Source organism: Thalassophryne amazonica, chromosome 10 (genome assembly GCF_902500255.1).
Source record: "Thalassophryne amazonica chromosome 10, fThaAma1.1, whole genome shotgun sequence".
NCBI classification, from domain to species: Eukaryota; Metazoa; Chordata; class Actinopteri; order Batrachoidiformes; family Batrachoididae; genus Thalassophryne; species Thalassophryne amazonica.
The window spans coordinates 51,373,155-51,399,151 of record NC_047112.1 but is presented as its reverse complement, the minus strand read 5'-3'; the positions used below and the strand labels follow the sequence as shown (position 1 = coordinate 51,399,151).

At 44.1% G+C, this 25,997-nt stretch overlaps 1 long non-coding RNA gene across 1 annotated transcript; it reads left to right on the top strand.

The window, feature by feature from the left end:
* Positions 1-5,086: 5,086 nt before the first annotated feature.
* On the top strand, positions 5,087-13,865 carry LOC117519512. The gene is made up of 3 exons (XR_004563318.1): positions 5,087-5,220; positions 7,677-7,682; positions 13,855-13,865. It is a non-coding gene; the product is annotated as an uncharacterized LOC117519512 (long non-coding RNA).
* Positions 13,866-25,997: the final 12,132 nt, after the last annotated feature.

The following is a 25,997-nucleotide window of genomic DNA, read 5'->3' as shown; positions in this document are numbered from 1 at the left end:
CCTGCATACCAGACCGGGCAGGAGGTATGGCTATCCACGAAAGACGTTCCTCTGCAAGTGGATTCGCCAAAACTCAAGGACAGATACATTGGACCGTTCAAGATCCTTAAAGTCCTCAGTCCTGCCGCAGGGAAGCTCCAGCTCCCAGCTTCACTGCGGATCCACCCGGTTTTTCATGTTTCCAGGGTTAAACCATATCACACCTCACCCCTCTGTGCTCCCGGACCGGTGCCGCCTCCTGCCCGGATCATGGACGGGGAGCCGGCATGGACTGTGCGTCGGCTCCTGGACGTCCACCGGAAGGGCCGGGGTTTCCAGTACTTTGTGGACTGGGAGGGATATGGACCTGAAGAACGCTCCTGGGTGAAGAGGAGCTTCATCCTGGACCCGGCCCTCCTGGCCGATTTCTACCATCGTCATCCCGACAAGCCTGGTCGGGTGCCAGGAGGCGCCCGTTGGGCGGGGGTCCTGTTGTGTTGGCCGCGGAAGAGGAGGTACTGCTGGCCCACAACCAAAGGGCGCCCTGCCTGAAGTGCGGGCTTCAGGCACGAGAGGGCGCTGCCGCCTCACAGGAACAGCCGGGGGTGACAGCTGTCACTCATCAACTATGACAGCTGTCACCAATCACCAGGTGATCAACCACCCTACAAAAGCCGGACGACATCTCCGTCGCCGAGATATCGTCTACCTTTAAGGTAATACCTCAGCCGTGATTGTGCCGTGCGCACATTACTTTTCTATTCTGTGATATTGTTTCAGGAGACTACTCACTGTTGTCGTCTGGCAGAGTGCGGAGTGGTGACAAAGTGAAGGGCGTTCACTTGTCACACCGAACAGCAGAGACAGCCGGAGTTGAACTGTGTTGTAGGTGGAGGTGTTGTTCCCACCTGGAAAGAAACACTTGCTGACTATTACTGGGTGTGTTTTCACACACTCATTTCCTCTGTTCTTCTGCTTCCTGCCAGCAGTACCAGATCCGACAGTCAGAGACGGTGACCACCTGGGGACTCAGGACTTGGCGGCTCCAGTATCCTTCGGGTTCGGTAGCAGTGGAAATCGTGTGGGATCCGGTTCTACTCGGGACGGACGTCTCCTATCCTCGAGCCCACCCACATATCACCTTGTATATTTTGATTGTGATCCAAATTCTATGTTTGTCTGTGTTCTTGTTATGCACATTTCACAACAGTAAAGTGTTGTATTTTTGGCTCATCTATTGTCCGTTCATTTACTCCCCCTGTTGTGGGTCCGTGTCACTACACTTTCCCAACAGTATAATTAGTGAAAATCACTGGGTTGATATAAATAATAAATAAAAGGGGACCCAATACAGAACATTGCAGTTAAATAAACTTGGTTAAATAAATGGAAATGGACTGCATTTATATTTTGCTTTTCCATCTTCATCAGACGCTTTACAAATAATGCCTCACATACACCCCGATGTGATGGTGCTGCCATGCAATGCGCCCACTGCACACCGGGAGCAACTAGGGGATTAAGGACCTTGCCCAAGGGCCCTTATTGATTTTCCGGTCAGGCTGGAATTTAACCCGAGGATCCTCTGGTCTCAAGCCCAGTGATTCAGCCACTAGACCATCATCTCCCATCTCACTAAAAAAATAAATGCCACTCGTGAGATTCAAAGCTGCAATTTACAAAAGCTCTGATTAAGAGATGGAAAAATTACCACTGTGCTACAATCTGCACTACAAACCAGAGCGTAAAATGCCTAAAATCAACAAGGAGATAAACATGTTTTGTTTTTGTTTGTTTTTTTAAAAAGAGAAATTAGACGATGTAGAAGAAGAGGAATTTTCTGTTGTCTTTAATTACGGCGAAGAAAACGGCGTAATAACTAACAAAACGGAGTTTGTTACGACATATTTTTGGTGATACATGACTGAAAGTGATGTATTAGTCGCACTGTTGGCCTGTCATAGTCCTGTGGCGAGTCGCTCACAGGACATGCGTGTCCTGTCAGACAGACGTGACATTCACATTGCCTGATGCGTGTCCACATGACCTGATGGGCCGTTTCACCTGGGACAGCGTGTCAATGCTCCAGCCCATTGAAGCGATATATGTTTTATGTATTTCCACGTGATGACAGCAAGTACACACACGCACGTCACTGTGGACAGTTGTAAAGTCATGTCTGTAAAACATGGTACATGTTCTACAGCTGTGACATCCAGGACCAGAGATCTCAACAGCTGCAGCTGTTGGTAGCTTGCCACGCCCCCTGTCCATTCAGCGCAAATACCAAAGTGTCACTCTCTGTTTCTGTGTCATGTGATCATTTGCTTTTTAGTTATTTTGGCATGTAATTGTGTATGTAGTTATTGTAGTAATTATTTCTATACCTGTCCTGCTTGTGGTTTCTGTGTTTTTAATGCGACACGCCGTGTGCACTGAGCTGTCATTTCCAGCTGTCATTGAGTTTCTGGCCAGTGATCGGCTGAGAGGTGCTTCGCTGTGCTGTGTGTCCTCTGACTAGGGGAGGGAGCATGCAAAAGACACTCACACCACGTGTTGCAGGGGAGGAGGGTGGGGAGGTACGCAAAACACACGCATGCCACATGTGTTGTGGGGGGGAGTCGACACTCTGGCACGCTACGTGTGTTGCTTAGCAACTCCATGGTCGTGGGGGCACTTAGACAAATTTCACAGCCAGCTTGAAAGTTGTTGCATGCTCATTATTTTCATGCTGACAGTGCGAATGGCACCACATTTTCTAAGTGTCTAGCAAGCGTTGTTGGATGTTCGTGTGTGTCACCTGAAATTTGGCCAACACCTGCCACGAGAGGGATAAAATGGGCTCTCACAGGGCACACTCTGTCTTTCGGCCTCTAGTGTCCACTAATAGTTGTAGCAACAGGTGTACGAGGCATTAGAGGTGGCTCCGATTTTCACGACTGGCATGTAATTCCTCCTTTGTGCGCTAGTCGGCTTCAATCATGTTATGTGTGAAGGGGCCCTAAGCCCCTGGTCTCACTACTGTCTTGTAGATTTTCCCTTTCACTCTTGCAAATATTCTTCGGTCACATATCACTCCACCTTTCTCCACCCACTCCACCCTGCTTGTACTCTCTTCTTCACCACTGTACCACACTCTCCATTACTGAACAGTTGACCCCAAGTATTTCAACTCATCGACTTTCACCACTTCTACTCCTTGTAACTACACTGTTGCACTGGGTTCTCTCTCATTCACACACCTGCACTCAGTCTTGCTCCTCCTGACTTTTATTCCCCTGCTGTCCAGAGCATATATCCACATTTCCAGGCTAGACTCAGCCTGCTCTCTACTCTCACTATAGATCACAATGTAATCTGCAAATATGATAGTCCATGGAGACTCCTGTCTCATCTCATCCACCAACCTGCCCATTACCATTACTAACAAGAATGAATCTGTCATTCCTACTGCACATCTCACCACTGTCACACTATCCTTGTACAAGTTCTGCACTACCCTCTCATATTTCTCTGCCTCATACAATACCACAACTCTTCTCTTGGCATCCTATCATAAGTTTTCTGTAAAACCACAAACACACAATGTAACTCCTTCTGACCTTCTCTATACATCTCCATCAGTACTGTCAGAGTAAACACTACATCTGTAGTGCTCTTTCTTGGCATGAAACCATATTACTGCTCACAGATCTCCACCTGTTTTCTAAGCCTAGCTTCTACTACTCTTTCCCATAACTTCATGCTTTGGCTGATCAGCTTGATGCCTCTGTAGTTACTGCACATCACTCTTGTTCTTCAAAAAGGGAACCAGCACACTGTGTCTCCACTCCCCAAGCATCCTCTCACTTTCAAAGATTTTTTTTAAAGAATCTGCTTAGAAACTCCACTGCCATCTCTCCTAAACATTTCCATGCCTCCACTGAAATGTCATTTGGGCCAACTGCCTTTCCATTCTTCATCGTTTTCATAGCTGCCTTCACTTCATCCTTACTAATCTCTTGCACTTCCAGATATACTCTCTCCACATCATCCAGCCTTTTCTATCTATCATTTTCTTCATTTATAATCTCCTCAAAATATTCCCTCCACCTTCTCAATACACTCTCCTCACTTGTCAGCACATTATCATCTGCATCCTTTATCACCCTAACCTGCTGCAGATCCTTTCCAGCTCTGTCCCTTTGTCTGTCCAATTGGTACAAGTCCCTTTCTTCTTCCTTTCTGTTCAACTTCCTGTACAGCTCGCTATATGCCTTTTCTTTAGCGTTTGCAACTTCTGTTTTTGGCACAGACTTCAACGCACTGTCTGGTCTGCAGAAAAAAAATCATCGGAGCCAGCCTGCCCTCCATCTAGGACTTATCCCCAGTCCAGGATCAGGAAGCAAGCCGGTAACATCTTTGCAGACCCCTCACACCCTGGACACACACTGTTTGAGCTCCTTCCCTCTGGTAGACATTACAGAGCTCTCAAAACAACGAGGCACAGGACCTGTTTCTTTCCACAGACCATCACACTAATGATCAAATTAACCTGGCATAAAACTCACTAATTCATATTTCTCATGTACAACTTCAATCTGTTTGTCTGTTTCTCCTTTGCACACATTTCTATTGCACAATTTTACTGTGAATGATTTAGTGTTTAGTGTATATTTATACATGCTTGTGCAGAGAGAGTACAGTTCAAACCAGAGTCAGATTCCTTGTATTCTTGTAGATACTTGGCATATAAAGGCTATTCTGATTCTAATTGCTTTACACCTCATGTCCTTGTGCTCTCATCTACTTTCTTCATCTCTCCAACAGTCCCAACTCTTTTTCATCAACCTCTTTCTCATTATGCTTTCCTGAACATCTTCATTCCACCACCTAGTCTTCTTGTCTTCCTTCCAATATCCAGATGACACACCCAGCTCCTTTCTAGCTGTCTCCCTTACCACATCTGCAGTACGTTTTCAGTCATCCAAAACTGCTTCCTCTCCATCCAGTGTCTCTCACACCTGCTCACTGAATTTCACACAACAGTCTTCTTCTTGAAGCTTCCACCATCTGATCCTTTTTTGAGCTCTCTCTCTTCCTCTTCTTCACCTATAAAGTCATCCTACTGCCACCACCTTACAGTCTCCAATTTATTTTAGCTTGCATCTCTGACAAAGAATGTCATTCACCTGTGTGCACCTTCCTCCACTCTTATATGTGACCCTGTGCTCCTCCCATGTCTTAAAGTAGATATTCACTGTAGCCATGTCCATTCTTTTTGAAAAATCAACTATCATCTGTCCTTCCACATTCCTGTCCTTGCTACCATATCTACCCATTACTTCCTCATCACCTCTGCTCCCTTTCCCAACAAGTCCATGCCTGTCACCACTCTTTCTTGCTTGGGCACACTCTCCACCACCTCATCTAACTCACTCCAGAACAGAAATCTTCTTTCTCCTTTGTCTTACAACCTATGTCTGGACCATATGTACTGATGATATTCATCATCACTCCTTCAGTTTCCAATTTCACACTCATCACCTTGTCAGACACTCGCTTAACCTCCAACACACTCTTAACATACTCTTCCTTTAAAGTGACCTCAATACCATTTCTCTTCTGATCCTCACCATGGTACACCAACTTGAAACCACCACCTATGCTCCTGCTCTTACTTCCCTTTCACTTGGTCTCTTGCACACACAATATGTCTACCTTTTTCCTCTCTGTCATGTCAGCCAGGTCTCTCCCTTTACCAGTCACACTGGCAACATTCAAAGTCCCAAGTCGCCATTCCATCCTTCTCATTTTCCTCTTTTTCCATTGTCTCTGGACATGGTCTCCTCCACTTCTTCTTTGCCCAGCAGTAGCCCAATTTCTGTCAGCACCCTGTTGGGCAATATCACTGGTGGTGGCCGTTATCCCATACCTCAACCTATCTGGTATGGAAATTTGATTTGTACTCTGCATCTTTGTTTTTGGTGTGTTTTACATCAGATGCTCTTCCTGACTCAACCCAACTCAATTATCCGAACTTGGAACCGGCACTCAGAGTGTTCTGGCTGCACTGCCCATGTGGCTAAGATTTGATAAACTTTAAGATTAATGCCCTGGTTAGCACTAATTAATAGGTATCTTGGTGACATTAAGTCCACTGATGTGCAGTGGTTTCTAAGACACCATGACAGTTTTAATATGTCCTCATTGAGCCACCCGTATGAAAACCAGCAACTAGTCTACAAAAATACCTGTTAATCAAACTCCCGAAACAAAATTAGCCCGTTAGTAGTAGCTTTGTTTGTTTGATAGCTCTCCATTCATTCCGCCAATGTCGCACCTGTTTTGCCTGTGCTCCACTTCTTCACCCTTTTATAGGTTGTCCAGGAGTTAGGCAGAGTCTGGCACTGCCAAGATGCCTAAATTTTGAAGCCGTCCTATTTGAACTTCAAACCTGCTCTTCAGAAAACCTGTGACATCAGAAATGTGCGACATTACAAAGGGTTTGTTCAGTAATGTGCAGATTGTTATTCTAAAGGTTCCTCTTTAACCTGTGAGCAGAAAGCAGCAGCTGCACTACAGTCGAGGGCTTCAACAGTTAACAGGGTGATATTTGCTTCAGTGCTGAAGATTGACTATTCTCTCACATCCACAAAATGATCTACAGTGAGATTTCATGGAGCGCCTTCCCTCTGGAGTGACTCTTGAGAGCTTGTTACTTGAAATGATTTAGGGATTTTCAGGTTGCCCATCTTTCTCGCACTCTCCCTCCTGCTCTCTGCGATACGCTCGCTTTCTCTTCTTCTTTCCCATCTGTTTCTCTTTGTCCTCTGCTACTGAGGGTTTGCTCCATGCTCTCTCTATCTTTTTCTCTCCATGCCTCTTTTTCTGCCACGTTGGGGTGGGGGGGCGGGACTTGGCTGTTGCCCAGCGTGGAGGTGATGTGTTGTAATGCTTTGTGTTGGCAAATAAATTTCTTCGATTGCATTTGCGTATCAGGGAATTTTCCTCAATTTGTGCCTGAGAAAATGTGTTAAACCACATCATATTTATGTTGGACTGCACAAAACCCTTGCAACTGTAGCTCCCCCCCACACCCCCACATTAAATATTTGCACGCCTAAATGTTGCATCTCTGCGTCCGATGTCTCGCGCATCTGCCGCGAAGAAGCGCTTCTTTGTCTTTGCGCAGAGCTCATTAGGTGTGCAGACGTGTGCCCCCATCCTCCTTAGCACTCGCTCCGTCAACACCATTTGTGCTTTTCATTTTTCACGCCTGCTCTTTCAGTTCACTCCCTCCACATCAGCTCTCCTCCACCCCCCCATCAAACCTCGCCAGCTTCTCTCTATCCCCCCCATCTTCATCTATCCTCATCTTGGCCCAGTGCAAATCTGGAGCACACTCTGCTTGCATGTGCTGATATTTCTGAAGCCAAGTAACATGTACGTTTGCATTCAAGCCCCTGTGACTGTGACGGACATGTATATAATGTTATCAGCCGCCGTCAGACATGCCAGCGCTTTTTCTGTTGTTCACTTTGAAAGCTATTTAATGTCTCAAGCCTGTGTGCAGCGGAGACTAACAGCAAGTCTTTCCAATACTGCGTCTCTCATTTTTGGAGATGTTTAATATACTGTTGCATGTGAATATGGAAATCCTATGTATTTAAGCAAAACTCTCATGCAGAGTGACTTATAGTACACGAGCAGCACAGGGGGTTGTCAGCACTATGAGGACTCGCATGGCTGCAGCAGCGATTGATCTTTTGACACTTTTTGGGGGGATTTGCTGCTCGTTTTTCATTTGGGGATGGAATTTCAGTTTCCTATTGGGGTTTGAAGGCTGTCTATCTGATAATGAATCCCATCACATCCTCTATTTGTGCTCCAACTTGAGATTGGAGTGTGTGGCCAATCACAGGCCGTGACAGTCTGTACAGCACATAGTACCAACTTTTCTGCATCTTCACAGACAGAAAAGCTGACATTTAAAATGTTGAACACATGAGGATATATTATGGTGTCATCAGTGGCTTTAAATTGCAGCAAAAGTTGACAGAAATCTCAGTAATTAAAAAAGTAACCCTCACATGGGTGGCTCCAGCGAGGAGTTTGGGATCCTCCAGCCCTCATCCTACAATTTAAATAGTCCCATATAATGATACAAAAATAACTAGAAGGCACTCAGAAAGTGTACGAGGTCTGTTAGAAAAGTGTCCGACCTTTTTATTTTTTTCAAAAACCATATGGATTTGAATCACGTGTGATTGCGTCAGCCAAGCTTGAACCTTCGTGCGCATGCGTGAGTATTTCACGCCTGTTGGTTGCGTCATTCGCCTGTGAGCAGGCTTTGAGTGAGGTGTGGTCCACCCCTCTCATCTATTTTTTATTGCGAATAAATGTCTAAATGATTTGGAGCTTTGCTGCATCAATTTTTTTCCAGAAACTGTGAGAGACCTCCAGGTGGACACCGTTCGAAAAATTAATATGGCTTTCAGGGACGATTTTATGGGGATTAAACAGATTAAGGAGTGATCCAGATGGTTTAAAGACCGCCCACAACTGCTGAGAGCGCGGCGCGCTCCCAGCCCCCATCGACAGGCTGACACCCCGCTGGAACAACCAGATCATTTCCAACGTGAAGGCTTTGTTGATCCGGGACGTCGTCTGACTTTCACAAAAAGGCTGAAGATGTGGACATCAGCACTTTTTCGGTACATTCTGTTGTGTGGGCCGCTGAAGAGGAGGTACTGCTGGCCCACCACCACCAGAGGGCGCCCTGCCTGGAGTGCGGGCTCCAGGCACCAGAGGGCGCCGCCGCCTCACGTGAGCAGCTACGGTGACAGCTGTCACCCATCACCTGAGACAGCTGACGGCAATCAGCTGTGGGGTATATCAGCAGGACGGCACCTCCACCTCATTGCCGAGATATCGTTTCTACCAGAGAGGTAACGTATCGAAGCTGCGGAGTGTATCTTTTTGGATTGTGCTAGTTTGTGGATTACTGTTCCAACGAGGGGTGGAGGTAACTTCCCTGCTGTTCGGAGTCCTGGGTGCAAACGCGCCCCCATCTAACTGTCCTTTGTTCCTCGCCAGCAGTACCAGGTCCGACACGCGGAGGCAGTGGCCACCTGGGAGTTCGGGACTTGGCGGCTCCAGTATTCCCGGGGTCCTGTGGCGGAGGAAGCCGTGTGGTACCGGTCTTACCTTGGAGAGGCGTCTCCTATCTTCGAGCCTGCCCACACGACACTTTTGTGAATTGACTGTTGTCCATTGCTGTGATTGGTTGTATTCGTTGTGCACATTCACAACAGTAAAGCTTTGTTATTTTGACTTACTCCATTGTCCGTTCATTTGCGCCCCCTGTTGTGGGTCCGTGTTCCTACACTTTCCCAACACATTCCACCATTACAGGAGTTTTTTTCATGGAAAGAAAAGCGGAGGGACGCGCCACGGAGCTGTTCATTACGCGGGACAAAACCACCTTGGTGTTGGTCTCACAGAACGGCTTAAAGGTGGATTTCAGATGGATTCCGGTTGCTTTTCAGTCATGTGATTATCCGATTGTGATTGTGCATGAGCTGGATCTGCCCCAACATGTCCTGGAAGGCTTCATCATGGCGTTGCTTTGCGCCATGCAGCTCCACCGCGACGCGCGGAATTCCTCCGCACGTCTGTCTCAATGTGCCGAAAAAATGCTGATGTCCACTCTTTTCACAATTCCTGTGCTAGTCAGACGACATACCGGATCAAGACAGCGTCCAGTTTAGAAATGAACGGCACATTCCACTATTACAGGAGTTTTTGTCATGGAAAGAGGAGCGGCTCCACCGCGCGTCACTGTGGAGCTGCATGGCGCAAAGCAACACCGTGATGAAGCCTTCCAGGACATTTGCAGATTGGCTTGTTATTCTTATTTGCTCTTGCTTGCCTCTACTGGTGGTTGGCTCTCACTGCGGTATTGTATCACTTCCTGTTCCGGAGCACAGTGGTGTTTTGCTGTATCTGTTAGCTGTTTAATCTGCACAGTTAGATTGATCTAGTTAACTAGATAACGATTTGTTTCACAGTGTAATCTTCACGTGCCTTAACTAAAGCACTCCCTCTGCTGAATCACCTCTAAATTATTTACACATTATTCACTTTGTGTGTTTTTAGGAATCTGCTAGCTTAGCACAGCTACTAGCCCTTAGCCGGTTTAGCATGGCGGCTTCTCCTGTCTCTCCCGCACTTTTCTGCTCTGGGTGTGAAATGTTTAGTTATTCCTCGGCCTCCTTTAGCAGTATTTGTACTTGTAATAAGTGTAGCTTATTCGTAGGTTTGGAGGCCAGGCTGGGCGAATTGGAGACTCGGCTCCGCACCGTGGAAAATTCTACAGCTAGCAAGGCCCCTGTAGTCGGTGCGGACCAAGGTAGCTTAGCCGCCATTAGTTTCCCTCTGGCAGATCCCGAGCAGCCGGGAAAGCAGGCAGACTGGGTGACTGTGAGGAGGAAGCGTAGCCCTAAACAGAAGCCCAAGGTACACCGCCAACCCGTTCACATTTCTAACCGTTTTTCCCCACTCAACGACACACCCGCCAAGGATCAAACTCTGGTTATTGGCGACTCTGTTTTGAGAAATGTGAAGTTAGCGACACCAGCAACCATAGTCAATTGTCTTCCGGGGGCCAGAGCAGGTGACATTGAAGGAAATTTGAAACTGCTGGCTAAGGCTAAGCGTAAATTTGGTAAGATTGCAATTCACGTCGGCAGTAATGACACCCGGTTAGGCCAATCGGAGGTCACTAAAATTAACATTGAATCGGTGTGTAACTTTGCAAAAACAATGTCGGACTCTGTAGTTTTCTCTGGGCCCCTCCCCAATCAGACCGGGAGTGACATGTTTAGCCGCATGTTCTCCTTGAATTGCTGGCTGTCTGAGTGGTGTCCAAAAAATGAGGTGGGCTTCATAGATAATTGGCAAAGCTTCTGGGGAAAACCTGGTCTTGTTAGGAGAGACGGCATCCATCCCACTTTGGATGGAGCAGCTCTCATTTCTAGAAATCTGGCCAATTTTCTTAAATCCTCCAAACCGTGACTATCCAGAGTTGGGACCAGGAAGCAGAGTTGTAGTCTTACACACCTCTCTGCAGCTTCTCTCCCCCTGCCATCCCCTCATTACCCCATCCCCCCATACCACCAATAACCAGCAAAAATCTATTTAAGCATAAAAATTCAAAAAGAAAAAATAATATAGCACCTTCAACTGCACCACAGACTAAAACAGTTAAATGTGGTCTATTAAACATTAGGTCTCTCTCTTCTAAGTACCTGTTAGTAAATGATATAATAGTTGATCAACATATTGATTTATTCTGCCTTACAGAAACCTGGTTACAGCAGGATGAATATGTTAGTTTAAATGAGTCAACACCCCCCGAGTCACACTAACTGCCAGAATGCTCGTAGCACGGGCCGAGGCGGAGGATTAGCAGCAATCTTCTATTCCAGCTTATTAATTAATCAAAAACCCAGACAGAGCTTTAATTCATTTGAAAGCTTGACTCTTAGTCTTGTCCATCCAAATTGGAAGTCCCAAAAACCAGTTTTATTTGTTATTATCTATCGTCCACCTGGTCGTTACTGTGAGATTCTCTGTGAATTTTCAGACCTTTTGTCTGACTTAGTGCTTAGCTCAGATAAGATAATTATAGTGGGCGATTTTAACATCCACACAGATGCTGAGAATGACAGCCTCAACACTGCATTTAATCTATTATTAGACTCAATTGGCTTTGCTCAAAATGTAAATGAGTCCACCCACCACTTTAATCATATCTTACATCTTTTTCTGACTTATGGTATGGAAATTGAAGACTTAACAGTATTCCCTGAAAACTCACTTCTGTCTGATCATTTCTTAATAACATTTACATTTACTCTGATGGACTACCCAGCAGTGGGGAATAAGTTTCATTACACTAGAAGTCTTTCAGAAAGCACTGTAACTAGGTTTAAGGATATGATTCCTTCTTTATGTTCTCTAATCCCATATACCAACACAGTGCAGAGTAGCTACCTAAACTCTGTAAGTGAGATAGAGTATCTCGTCAATGGTTTTACATCCTCATTGAAGACAACTTTGGATGCTGTAGCTCCTCTGAAAAAGAGAGCTTTAAATCAGAAGTGCCTGACTCTGTGGTATAACTCACAAACTCGCAGCTTAAAGCAGATAACCCGTAAGTTGGAGAGGAAATGGCGTCTCACTAATTTAGAAGATCTTCACTTAGCCTGGAAAAAGAGTCTGTTGCTCTATAAAAAAGCCATCCGTAAAGCTAGGACATCTTACTACTCATCACTAATTGAAGAAAATAAGAACAACCCCAGGTTTCTTTTCAGCACTGTAGCCAGGCTGACAAAAAGTCAGAGCTCTATTGAGCCGAGTATTCCTTTAACTTTAACTAGTAATGACTTCATGACTTTCTTTGCTAATAAAATTTTAACTATTAGAGAAAAAATTACTCATAACCATCCCAAACACGTATCGTTATCTTTGGCTGCTTTCAGTGATGCCGGTATTTGGTTAGACTCTTTCTCTCCGATTGTTCTGTCTGAGTTATTTTCTTTAGTTACTTCATCCAAACCATCAGCATGTCTATTAGACCCCATTCCTACCAGGCTGCTCAAGGAAGCCCTACCATTATTTAATGCTTTGATCTTAAATATGATCAATCTATCTTTATTAGTTGGCTATGTACCACAGGCTTTTAAGGTGGCAGTAATTAAACCATTACTTAAAAAGCCATCACTTGACCCAGCTATCTTAGCTAATTATAGGCCAATCTCCAACCTTCCTTTTCTCTCAAAAATTCTTGAAAGGGTAGTTGTAAAACAGCTAACTGATCATCTGCAGAGGAATGGTCTATTTGAAGAGTTTCAGTCAGGTTTTAGAATTCATCATAGTACAGAAACAGCATTAGTGAAGGTTACAAATGATCTTCTTATGGCCTCAGACAGTGCATCTCTGTGCTTGTTCTGTTAGACCTCAGTGCTGCTTTTGATACTGTTGACCATAAAATTTTATTACAGAGATTAGCGCATGCCATAGGTATTAAAGGCACTGCGCTGCGGTGGTTTGAATCATATTTGTCTAATAGATTACAATTTGTTCATGTAAATGGGGAATCTTCTTCACAGACTAAGGTTAATTATGGAGTTCCACAAGGTTCTGTGCTAGGACCAATTTTATTCACTTTATACATGCTTCCCTTAGGCAGTATTATTAGACGGCATTGCTTAAATTTTCATTGTTACGCAGATGATACCCAGCTTTATCTATCCATGAAGCCAGAGGACACACACCAATTAGCTAAACTGCAGGATTGTCTTACAGACATAAAGACATGGATGACCTCTAATTTCCTGCTTTTAAACTCAGATAAAACTGAAGTTATTGTACTTGGCCCCACAAATCTTAGAAACATGGTGTCTAACCAGATCCTTACTCTGGATGGCATTACCCTGACCTCTAGTAATACTGTGAGAAATCTTGGAGTCATTTTTGATCAGGATATGTCATTCAATGTGCATATTAAACAAATATGTAGGACTGCCTTTTTTGCATTTACGCAATATCTCTAAAATTAGAAAGGTCTTGTCTCAGAGTGATGCTGAAAAACTAATTCATGCATTTATTTCCTCTAGGCTGGACTATTGTAATTCATTATTATCAGGTTGTCCTAAAAGTTCCCTGAAAAGCCTTCAGTTAATTCAAAATGCTGCAGCTAGAGTACTAACGGGGACTAGAAGGAGAGAGCATATCTCACCCATATTGGCCTCTCTTCATTGGCTTCCTGTTAATTCTAGAATAGAATTTAAAATTCTTCTTCTTACTTATAAGGTTTTGAATAATCAGGTCCCATCTTATCTTAGGGACCTCATAGTACCATATCACCCCAATAGAGCGCTTCGCTCTCAGACTGCAGGCTTACTTGTAGTTCCTAGGGTTTGTAAAAGTAGAATGGGAGGCAGAGCCTTACAGCTTTCAGGCTCCTCTCCTGTGGAACCAGCTCCCAATTCGGATTAGGGAGACAGACACCCTCTCTACTTTTAAGATTAAGCTTAAAACTTTCCTTTTTGAAAAAGCTTATAGTTAGGGTTGGATCAGGTGACCCTGAACCATCCCTTAGTTATGCTGCTATAGACTTAGACTGCTGGGGGTTTCCCATGATGCACTGAGTGTTTCTTTCTCTTTTTGCTCTGTATGCACCACTCTGCATTTAATCATTAGTGATCGATCTCTGCTCCCCTCCACAGCATGTCTTTTTCCTTGTTCTCTCCCTCAGCCTCAACCAGTCCCAGCAGAAGACTGCCCCTCCCTGAGCCTGGTTCTGCTGGTGGTTTCTTCCTGTTAAAAGGGAGTTTTTCCTTCCCACTGTCGCCAAGTGCTTGCTCACAGGGGGTCGTTTTGACCGTTGGGGTTTTTTACGTAATTATTGTATGGCCTTGCCTTACAATATAAAGTGCCTTGGGGCAACTGTTTGTTGTGATTTGGCGCTATATAAATAAAATTGATTGAATTGATTGATGTTGGGGCAGGTCCAGCTCATGCACAATCACAATCAGATAATCACACGACTGAAAAGCAACCGATAGCCGTCTGAAATCCACCTTTAAGCCGTCCTGTGAGACCAACACCGAGGTGGTTTTGTCCTGCGTAATGAACGGCTCTGTGGCGCGTCCCTCCACTCCTCTTGCCCGCCCTCGGGAAACAGTTGGGCCCACCCTGGACGGACAACCGTTAGTCACCCTTCAACCAAAATAAATAAATAAATAAATAGATAAAATGCATGTCGTTGCACGCAAGGTATCTGAACCTAAAATTAGTTTATGAAGAGATGTTACATCTGTAATAAACATAACTTTACAGATACATTATCTAATGCATAAGAAGGAATGAAAATGCAACTGTTTTACCAATCCATTCCAACATATATATTATAAATAATTACCTGTGAGACAAGATTAAAAATGCGTTCTCCACCACATGACGCGCACATGACAACCTGTAGCTGTAGATAATTTCTCTGTGATTCTGGTAGCTGAGAGCAAATGGGTCATCGGCTACGAAATGATTATTTTATATAGCAGGACAAAGCAGGATGAATTGACAGTTGCAAGGTTACCGGGACTGGTCATAGCGTGAGAGGCGGGGTACATCCTGGACAGGACGCCACTGTAGTGCAGGGCCACATATCGGTTGGCAAACAAATTCTCACTCTCATGCACACCTATAGTCAATTTAAAGTTACCAACATGCATGTCTTTGGAAGTGGGAGGAAGCCGGCCACACAAACAGGGGAAGGGTGTGCAAATGACACACAGAAAGGATGAGGCAGGAAGGATCCCACAAGGCAACAGTGCTAACCACTAATCCACAGTGCCATCGGGCACTAATATTCATAATATGGAAAACAGGATTTCTCTTGAACTTTTGACAAGAACTTTTTGTTGCTGGCGTAGTAGCAATTGTTTTAACAAATATGACCATCTTTCTTGGCAAAGCTGCCAAACTCGCCTACAGATTTCATCAGATTGAAAATATATCAGTGCCACAATTTTCCTGCCTCAGCGTCTTAACACTTTTTTCATTCCTAAACAAAGTTTGCCTGCTGCCAACTCCTCTCTCTGCCAAAATTTCCTTCTCATTCATCATTAGCTGCTCTCTGTAGCGGTGTTGCGTCTGGTGCTACAAGGCGCTGAGACATTCCCTGATCCGTATGTGGTGGCACAAAAATACCTCACCACATGTGCACGTGCACACGCATCATCCTAGTCTTTCATCCCTTTTTTTCTTTTGGTATATACTCCCACCTTTAGACTGATTAAGTGCCATTTTGTAAAATGACTTACCACAAATGTCGTGGCTGCATTTATCATGAAACCACAGCTGACGTAGTCTCCATAGGAGACTTATGTAGCAGAAACTTCATTTTAATTTAGATTTCTTCCTGGAAAATAATCGATGAGCAGCTGTAAAATAGCGGAGTTCAGAGAAGAGTCACAAATTACTCAAACATAAAACTCTTGGCAGAACAACCATTGATTCCAGAATCTATACATCAGCTTCTCAATCATTTGCGTTTATTTGAAGTAGTATGCTACTTTTCCCAAAGCCTAAACCAGAGTGTGCAGTATACAGTGACAACTTGTTGATGTCAGAGGAGAATGATCAGAGTGGTTGAATGGGTGACTGTGTGATGCTATCGTCAATATGGACCAACATCTCTGAGGAATGTTTCCAACACTTTGTTGAATCTATGCGACAAAGAATGAAGGCAGTTCTGAAGGCAAAAGTGGGTCCAACCCTAGCATGTTAATGTAAAATGGGTCACAGCTAATCTCAAAACCTCACGCATGTACACACATACTTCCTCCTGTACTTAGTCTACATGACGGCAATGAACGACGACAATATTCACTATGGAATTTCTCCACAGATAAATATGTCCTCTTTATTAGACTTTTATTATTTATCTATTATTTATTAGGGACTAGAAGGAGAGAACATATTTCACCCATATTGGCCTCTCTTCATTGGCTTCCTGTTAATTCTAGAATAGAATTTAAAATTCTTCTTCTTACTTATAAGGTTTTGAATAATCAGGTCCCATCTTATCTTAGGGACCTCATAGTACCATATCACCCCAATAGAGCGCTTCGCTCTCAGACTGCAGGCTTACTTGTAGTTCCTAGGGTAAAAGTAGAATGGGAGGCAGAGCCTTCAGCTTTCAGGCTCCTCTCCTGTGGAACCAGCTCCCAATTCAGATCAGGGAGACAGACACCCACTCTACTTTTAAGATTAAGCTTAAAACTTTCCTTTTTGAAAAAGCTTATAGTTAGGGCTGGATCAGGTGACCCTGAACCATCCCTTAGTTATGCTGCTATAGACTTAGACTGCTGGGGGTTTCCCATGATGCACTGAGTGTTTCTTTCTCTTTTTGCTCTGTATGCACCACTCTGCATTTAATCATTAGTGATTGATCTCTTCTCTCTTCCACAGCATGTCCTTTTCCTTGTTCTCTCCCTCAGCCCCAACCAGTCCCAGCAGAAGACTGCCCCACCCTGAGCCTGGTTCTGCTGGAGGTTTCTTCCTGTTAAAAGGGAGTTTTCCTTCCCACTGTCGCCAAGTGCTTGCTCATAGGGGGTCGTTTTGACTGTTGGGGTTTATCTGTAATTATTGTATGGCTTTTGCCTTAGAATATAAAGCACCTTGGTGCGACTGTTTGTTGTGATTTGGCGCTATATAAATAAAATTGATTTGACTTGATTTGATTTATTAAAATGAGCTGCAATTTTGCAACATGTTACAATAACAAACCTACAATGTAATGCTTGGATTTCAGCAGAAACTAAATTTTCTCAGTTTTGTGAAATTTGAAAGGCTTTAATTAGGGGGTCTGACATCACTGTGTACCCACAATAAACTGAGCTGTGGCTTAAACATAATGAATGCATAAATACAGTATAAAAAGGTTTAAAAAACAACTCAAACTTCAGATCCTCACATATATACTCAGAGAAGGCCACTTGAAACACCTTTGAAACAGTAACAATGTGTCAACTTCAACTTTGGGGGCATTGCAGTGTGTTTTTCTGTGCTGATGGCGGTCCAAAACAGCTTTTCAAAATTAAACTGTGAAAAGCCCCACTGTCAACATTGGCTTAGCCACTGCTACTGGCAAACTGGGTCGGATGTGCAAAAGTCACCTTGACTGGTAACACAACAGCGCTACAACCGGTAGACGGCAATCCAAAGATGGTGGGGGCTGAGGATGGGAGACACGAAACAGAATATAGTGCAAATGTTGAAATAAAACAAGTTAAAACAGAGGCGACAAGTCATTTTACCTACAATTCTCATAACTGCTGGCAATATCATCACATTTATGAGCTGCATTTCGGCACAGCAAATGCATTCAGGGGTATTTGAACGTTTTAAAAATAAATTGAACAATATTGTTTTTTTCCGCCACATCCCCACCTCCTGCACCATTTCCCTGCACAAAACGGGATTAAAGATTTACCTACATTACCAAAGGAACATTTGGACCGAAGGACACATTTCGTCATCCTTGCCAGTAGGACTTTTCAAAACAATATGTGCTTTAATCTTGCTTGTAAAAGTTCCCTGTGATATTAACGGGGCTTGAACAGACATAAAAATCTCTGACGGCATCTGTGACAAATGGCGCTCCAGTCACAATCTGAAATTTCACTGTTTACAATTCCTCATGCAATTTTGTTGTATGAATCACAATCTGTGTATATAAACTGTCAAAATCAAACAGCCTAAGAGTGGGAGTCGCTGCACACATCCAGTGCCTGCCTGCCAAAGAAGTAGATATGCTGACAACATATCTGGAACATGGAGCTGAAAGCTTTTTAAAAGATAAATATATTTTCATCTGAACACAATTTAAAGGTGTAGTCCCTCTTGATTTTTGTTGAAATTTAAGTCACCAATATACTTTCTTCCGCACTACTATAAATCTGTTCCATTGTATTTAAACAGGGCAGCATGGTGGATTAGTTAGTGGTTAGCACTGTTGCCTCACAGCAAGACGGTCATGGGATCGATTCCCACCTGTGGCTTTCCTGTGTGGAGTTTGCATGTTCCCGCCGGGTGCTCTGGCTTCCTCCCACATCCAAAGATATGCAGGTTTGGTGGGTTAGAAACTTTAAATTGTCCATAGGTGTGGATGTTTGTTTGTCTGTATGTGGCCCTGCGACAAACTGGTGTCCAGAAAGCTCTATTCTGGTCTCATCTGACCACATGACCTTCTCCCATGATCATCCAGATGGTCACTGGTGAACTTCAAATGGGCCTGGATATGTGCTGGCTTGAGCAGGGGGACCTTGCTGCCCTGCAGGATTTTAAAGCCCCGTTTACACATAGACGGTAAGAGCTCCTGGAAGCGTCCCAGAAGAGTTTTTGGCCATCTTAAGGATCAAATGCCATTGTTAACGCCGGCACTAGGGGGCGTGGCTTAGTTCCGGCTTTACCGGGAATCGTCGAAAAAATTATTCAACATGTCGAATAATTCCGGGAGCGCTCCCGGAGAATTCACGTGACGATGGAGACAACGCGAACAACGACGTTTGATACTTTTTAATCACCGTTTCATCCTGCCCCTTCCTGTAGTGCCGCAGTTTACACCGCCGTAATTGGCGGCCGACGTTGTATCCCTAATCAACGGCTTTTAAAACAACGATAGAGCCCACATCGGCATCCTCAAGGGCGTTTTAACCGGCGACAGAGGCAGACAAAACGGCAGCGCTAGCGGACAGTACGCCGTTCTAAATGTTACCTCCTGATTAATGGTGTTCCAAACAGCCAATAGGCGGCGGTCAGTATAAAAACGCTAGCGCGCTACATGCAGGCCTCTCACTCGTGGCCAGCTCCAGATATTTTTGCAGAGAAGCTCCAGTATGCCTCCTAAAAGAAAACTGGCAGCGGCAAGGACTTACCAAGTGGTCTGGTTCAGAAGCAGAGGGTAGCCCTGTGGTGGAGACAGAGCAACACATTGAGGAGGGGAAAAGGAAGGAGAAGAAAAGGCTGAGGATGATCTCCCTCCCCCTGCAGTGACAGAGGCATGTATTCCTGCTGCTTCAGCCTGTTATACTCTGGGGGCAGTGCCTATATGCAAAAGTTCCTGGAGTAACGCAGGATTTGCCTGGATAAAACCAGCGGTACACATGGCATTATCGGCGGCAGCAGAACACCGCCATTCTCACATGCGTCTCAAGCTGCGATTGTAAAGGATAGAACTGGGTATTAACCCCCGTTGCCTGACGTGTGCTGGATGCTACGGCGTCAAAACACCGCTTTATTTGGCGGATTTAGTGGCGTTTTAGCCACGTATTTGCGGCTAGTACAGCGGTCAAAATGCCGGTGAAATGCTCCGCCCCTTTCCACCGCGAAAACAGCCGCAACTACCGCGAACTTTGGTCTATGTACTACCCGCCGACAAAACTGTCTATGTGTAAACGGGGCTTAAACCATGACAACGTCGTGTGTTACTAATGTAATCTTTGTGACTGTGGTCCCAGCTCTCTTCAGGTCATTGACCAGGTCCTCCTGTGTAGTTCTGTGCTTTCTCAGAATCATCCTTTCCCCACAAAGTGAGATCTTGCATGGAATCTCAGACTGAGGGAGATTGACAGTCATCTTGTGTTTCTTCCACTTTCTAATAAATAATCATAACAGTTGTCTTCTACCAAGCTGCTTGCCTGTTGTCCTGTAGTCCATCCCAGCCTTGTGCAGGTCTACAATTTTGTCCCTGGTGTCCTTAGACAGCTCTTTGGTCTTGGCTATGGTGGACAGGTTGGCGTGTGATTGACTGAGTGTGTGAACAGGTGTCTTTTATACAGGTAACAAGTTCAAACAGCTCGGTCACTCGGGAGGAGCTCGGAGTCGAGCCGCTGCTCCTCCACGTGGAAAGGAGTCAGTTGAGGTGGCTCGGACATCTTTTCCGGATGCCCCCTGGACGCCTCGCTGGAGAGGTGTTCCGGGCATGTCCCATTGGGAGGAGGCCCCGGGGAAGACCTAGGACACGCTGGAGGGACTACATCTCTCGGTTGGCTTGGGAACACCTTGGGGTTCCCCCGGAGGAGCTGGGGGAGGTGTGTGTGGATTGGGAGGTCTGGGCAGCTTTGCTTGAGCTGCTGCCCCCGCGACCCGACTCCGGATAAAGCGGAAGAAAATGGATGGATGGATGGATGGATGGAAGTTCAAACAGGTGCAATTAATACAGGTAAAGAGTGCAGAATAAGAGGCCTTCTTAAAGAAAAATTAACAGCTCAGTGAGAGCCAGAATGCTTGCTGGTTGGTAGGGGATCAAATACTTATTTCATGCAATAAAATGCAAATTAATGATTTAAAAATCATCCAATATGATTTTCTGGATTTTTTCTTTTTTTTTTTAGATTCTGTCTCTCATAGTTGAAGTGTACCTACGATAAAAATTACAGACCTCTCCATTCTTTGTAGGTGGGAAAACCTGCAAAACTGACAGGGGGTCAAATACTTATTTTCACCACTGTATCTATCACTGACATAGATGATGACTGGAGAGCAGTTTTAAGCACAAACGAGGCAATAATCAATGAATTTCTGTTGACGCTCCAAAATGACGCATTTGCAGTGAAGGCGGGGGGGGGGGATTTTTAGGGGGAGACTGTTCGGTCAGCGACAATGGCCCTCAATTGGCGAACCTGGTCAGCGTCAACACCACAGAGCCTAATGGCACAATCACAAGGCACAGGGCATTAGCTGAACGAAGGAAAAAAAATCCAGAAGTGACAAATTGGTGAGAAAAAGTGGACGAATGAGCCTGGACTTCTCCCATCACCGAAAAGCCTGCGAGTGCAGAATGCAGAAAAGACCAAACCAAAACCAAAACTAACAAAACAAAAATGAAGCGAACAGCAAATTTGATGCTTTGAAACAAAATCAAAACCAAAAGCCAGCGTGTGATCATTTCTGCAGCGAGTCTGTGCAAATCATTGTATTCTGTTTTTATTTACATTTTACACAAAGTCCCATCTTTATTGGAATTGGGGTTGTAAGTCATTTCTTGTTTCCTTTTGACTTTGGCATCCTTCATTCGTGCCACGTGACCCAGCCCAGTCTCACGTTTTTTTTTTGGTTTTTTTTTCGTGCTCCCGTCATGAAATTAGTCAAATTTTTGTAACAGGGTTTTTTTTAAACTCACTATTCCTAACCCTACTCCTACCCCCAACCCTAACCTTAACCATAACCTAATCCTACCCCCACACCCTAAACATAACCACCCAACCCCCCCGCTTCACTTTTAATTTCATGCAGCCATCACAGAATGAATTAGAATGAATTTGTGCTGCCGTGACAAAAATGAGGGGCTTTTCATCACAATATCACGAACCAGTAGATTAATGTACACTCAACAAAAATATAAACGCAACGCTTTTGGTTTTGCTCCCATTTTGTATGAGATGAACTCAAAGATCTAAAACTTTTTCCACATACACAATATCACCATTTCCCTCAAATATTGTTCACAAACCAGTCTAAATCTGTGATAGTGAGCACTTCTCCTTTGCTGAGATAATCCATCCCACCTCACAGGTGTGCCATATCAAGATGCTGATTAGACACCATGATTAGTGCACAGGTGTGCCTTAGACTGTCCACAATAAAAGGCCACTCTGAAAGGTGCAGTTTTATCACACAGCACAATGCCACAGATGTCGCAAGATTTGAGGGAGCGTGCAGTTGGCATGCTGACAGCAGGAATGTCAACCAGAGCTGTTGCTCGTGTATTGAATGTTCATTTCTCTACCATAAGCTGTTTCCAAAGGCGTTTCAGAGAATTTGGCAGTACATCCAACCAGCCTCACAACCGCAGACCACGTGTAACCACACCAGCCCAGGACCTCCACATCCAGCATGTTCACCTCCAAGATCGTCTGAGACCAGCCACTCGGACAGCTGCTGAAACAATCGGTTTGCATAACCAAAGAATTTCTGCACAAACTGTCAGAAACCGTCTCAGGGAAGCTCATCTGCATGCTCGTCGTCCTCATCGGGGTCTCGACCTGACTCCAGTTCGTCGTTGTAACCGACTTGAGTGGGCAAATGCTCACATTCGCTGGCGTTTGGCACGTTGGAGAGGTGTTCTCTTCACGGATGAATCCCGGTTCACACTGTTCAGGGCAGATGGCAGACAGCGTGTGTGGCGTCGTGTGGGTGAGCGGTTTTCTGATGTCAATGTTGTGGATCGAGTGGCCCATGGTGGTGGTGGGGTTATGGTATGGGCAGGCGTCTGTTATGGACGAAGAACACAGGTGCATTTTATTGATGGCATTTTGAATGCACAGAGATACCGTGACGAGATCCTGAGGCCCATTGTTGTGCCATACATCCAAGAACATCACCTCATGTTGCAGCAGGATAATGCACGGCCCCATGTTGCAAGGATCTGTACACAATTCTTGGAAGCTGAAAATGTCCCAGTTCTTGCATGGCCGGCATACTCACAGGACATGTCACCCATTGAGCATGTTTGGGATGCTCTGGACCGGCGTATTCGACAGCGTGTACCAGTTCCTGCCAATATCCAGCAACTTCGCACAGCCATTGAAGAGGAGTGGACCAACATTCCACAGGCCACAATTGACAACCTGATCAACTCTATGCGAAGGAGATGTGTTGCACTGCATGAGGCAAATGGTGGTCACACCAGATACTGACTGGTACCCCCCCCCCCCCCCCCAATAAAACAAAACTGCACCTTTCAGAGTGGTCTTTTATTGTGGGCAGTCTAAGGCACACCTGTGCACTAATCATGGTGTCTAATCAGCATCTTGATATGGCACACCTGTGAGGTGGGATGGATTATCTCAGCAAAGGAGAAGTGCTCACTATCACAGATTTAGACTGGTTTGTGAACAATATTTGAGGGAAATGGTGATATTGTGTATGTGGAAAAAGTTTTAGATCTTTGAGTTCATCTCATACAAAATGGGAGCAAAACCAAAAGTGTTGCGTTTATATTTTTGTTGAGTGTATATTTTGTGCCGCCGTGAGACTGGGTTGTGTAACCGGGGCTTAAGAAGCACAGCAAACCTTGAAGTTTGAGTAAGTGTCAAGAAATTCTGCAAAATTGAACCACAATGACAATAAGGGACACAGTTACTAAACATAATGTGAACAGTGATCCTGTTGGGAAGAATTCAGAAGAAAATCAGAACACGGTAATGTTTTACTCAGCACTTTCACGTTTTGTCACAAAATGTTTTTGTGACACCTTCACCGTTCACCCTAACCATAACCACCCCCCCACCCCCACCCCACCCCCTTACCCCCAGCTCATGTCCCTTCATACATCACAAAAAATTTTCACAACATTACAAAAATCTACTCCACTTCGTGATGTATCAAGAACTAATAGACTAAATCTTGGTGTGAGATCTCAATGGTTTTGCTGGACATCTACTGCACAGGTAACAGCAATAGAGGTTGGCTGAGTCAGTTGTCAAAACTAACGTTCATGACTGTTAAGTTGTTTTTACTTGGTTTGCTAAGACAAGTCAGTGAGTAGATGTAAAATTTTATCACATTTATTCGACTCTCCCTCACTTCTCTCTCTCTCTCTCTCTCTCTCTCTCTCTCTCTCTCTCTCTCTCTCTCTCTCTCTCTCTCTCTCTCTCTCTCTCTCTCTATATATATATATGTTTTTCTTTGTTGCAATTCATAAATTCCAGTCTCCTGTTTTCCAAATCAGTTTCATGGTATTTGCCACAGAATCCATCTAAAATAAATACTTAATCAGAAATAAATTTACCCGTGATTTTGTAATCTACCCCATAAAAAGGTACTTCATAATGACTGTTTTCAACACAAGGCAAACGTATTAATTTTGTGGGAAATCAAAGGGAATTTAAGGTTGAAAAGATCTAAAAACAGCTGCTATCACCAAAACGTTTCTTGGAAAACTGTAAGCGCTGTTGTTCTTACAAGCATGTAGACATGCTCGGCAAAATATCTAGTCAACAAATTCTTCATCATTGGCTGTGGTTCATCATAAAGCAGAAAATCTAAACTTAAACCCAGAAATACTCGTCATACTCATTCAGTAATAGGACTAAGTTCCCACTGAGTCCTAGTGGTCTCATGTTTGGCAGGGGGCTATTGATTTCATTAAGAAGACGTGTGGAGCACATTATAGAATGATGACGGCTTCATGGGAGGTCAACAAGAAATCAATATGAAATTATATTACAGCTTCGACTGGCTGGGGTTTGGCCAGCAAGCATGCACCACTGCCAACACCCTTCTGGAAAATGAGCAAAGGATTTATCCTACAAGAAGTTCTTGCTGTAGTGCAACACAGTACAGGACGAGATAGAAATGGAATACTTCATATGTACTTAACATTGTTAAGTACATACTACCCAACCATTACTAAAGTAAGGACACACTAGAAGTAACTAGAAGTAATGTAAAGAATGTCAATGTAAAGAATGTGTGGAAGTATATAGGTAACAACAGTTACCGTTAACAGGGCTCATGAAATAAAACACAACAAAATACAAAATTAACAGTTTGCTCTTGAATGAAAATAGAAAAAATTGATAGAATAAGATGAAAAAGAAACTACAAAAAGATAAACAATAAATGACTAACAGGTTCAAATTAGCATCCCTACTTCATGATAGGTGAACTCATAGAACTGGGAAAACCCTCATAAGTACAAACATTTCAAATGTTCTTATTTATTTTCAGAATGATGTATCTGTTTCTGCATTACTGTGTAATTTATTGACATCTTTAATTATGTCTACATTCCAATGAATATATGATATTTCTTTGCATTGTGGAAGGGTATGAAAGCAACAAAAGAAGTGACATATATAGTTAGAAATCAAAGCAGCTACTTGTGCCCAAAGTTTTTTACTTGAGGTCATCAAATATGGCCATAGGTATGGCAAAGGCTTTTTGTCCATCTGTCTATCTATCTGTCTGTGCTCAACAAAAGTTCAGTCCTATTACTGCCAGGCTCTTGAAATTCACAGGGAACATTCTTGGGACACAGACCTTGGACAAGTTCAAAGATGGCTAACCTTTAAGAGGTATTTTAAGAGGTTAAAATGTTGCATTCTTTTTTAATCTGATCCATTTAGTTTTTGAGTGATGGGGTTGACAGCCAATCAGAGTACAGCTGCACCATGATGTCAGTCGTGGGTCTCTTCAAAACTGCTTTATTTTGTGTGTTTATATACATGTTTCTCATATATTATGTAAAAGCTAGTGAGAAATAAACACTTCTAAAACTGAAAATTCTGCTTTTAGAACCACTCTGAACTTATATACAATACATTTCGCAAAGGTTAGCATGGTCACGTCACTTCCTGGTGTAGCTACATGCTAACAGCTTAGTTTCTGGTATATTATGTAAAAGCGAGTTATAAAGAACAAATGCTCATATGGCCAAGGGTATTTTAGCATGTTTTATA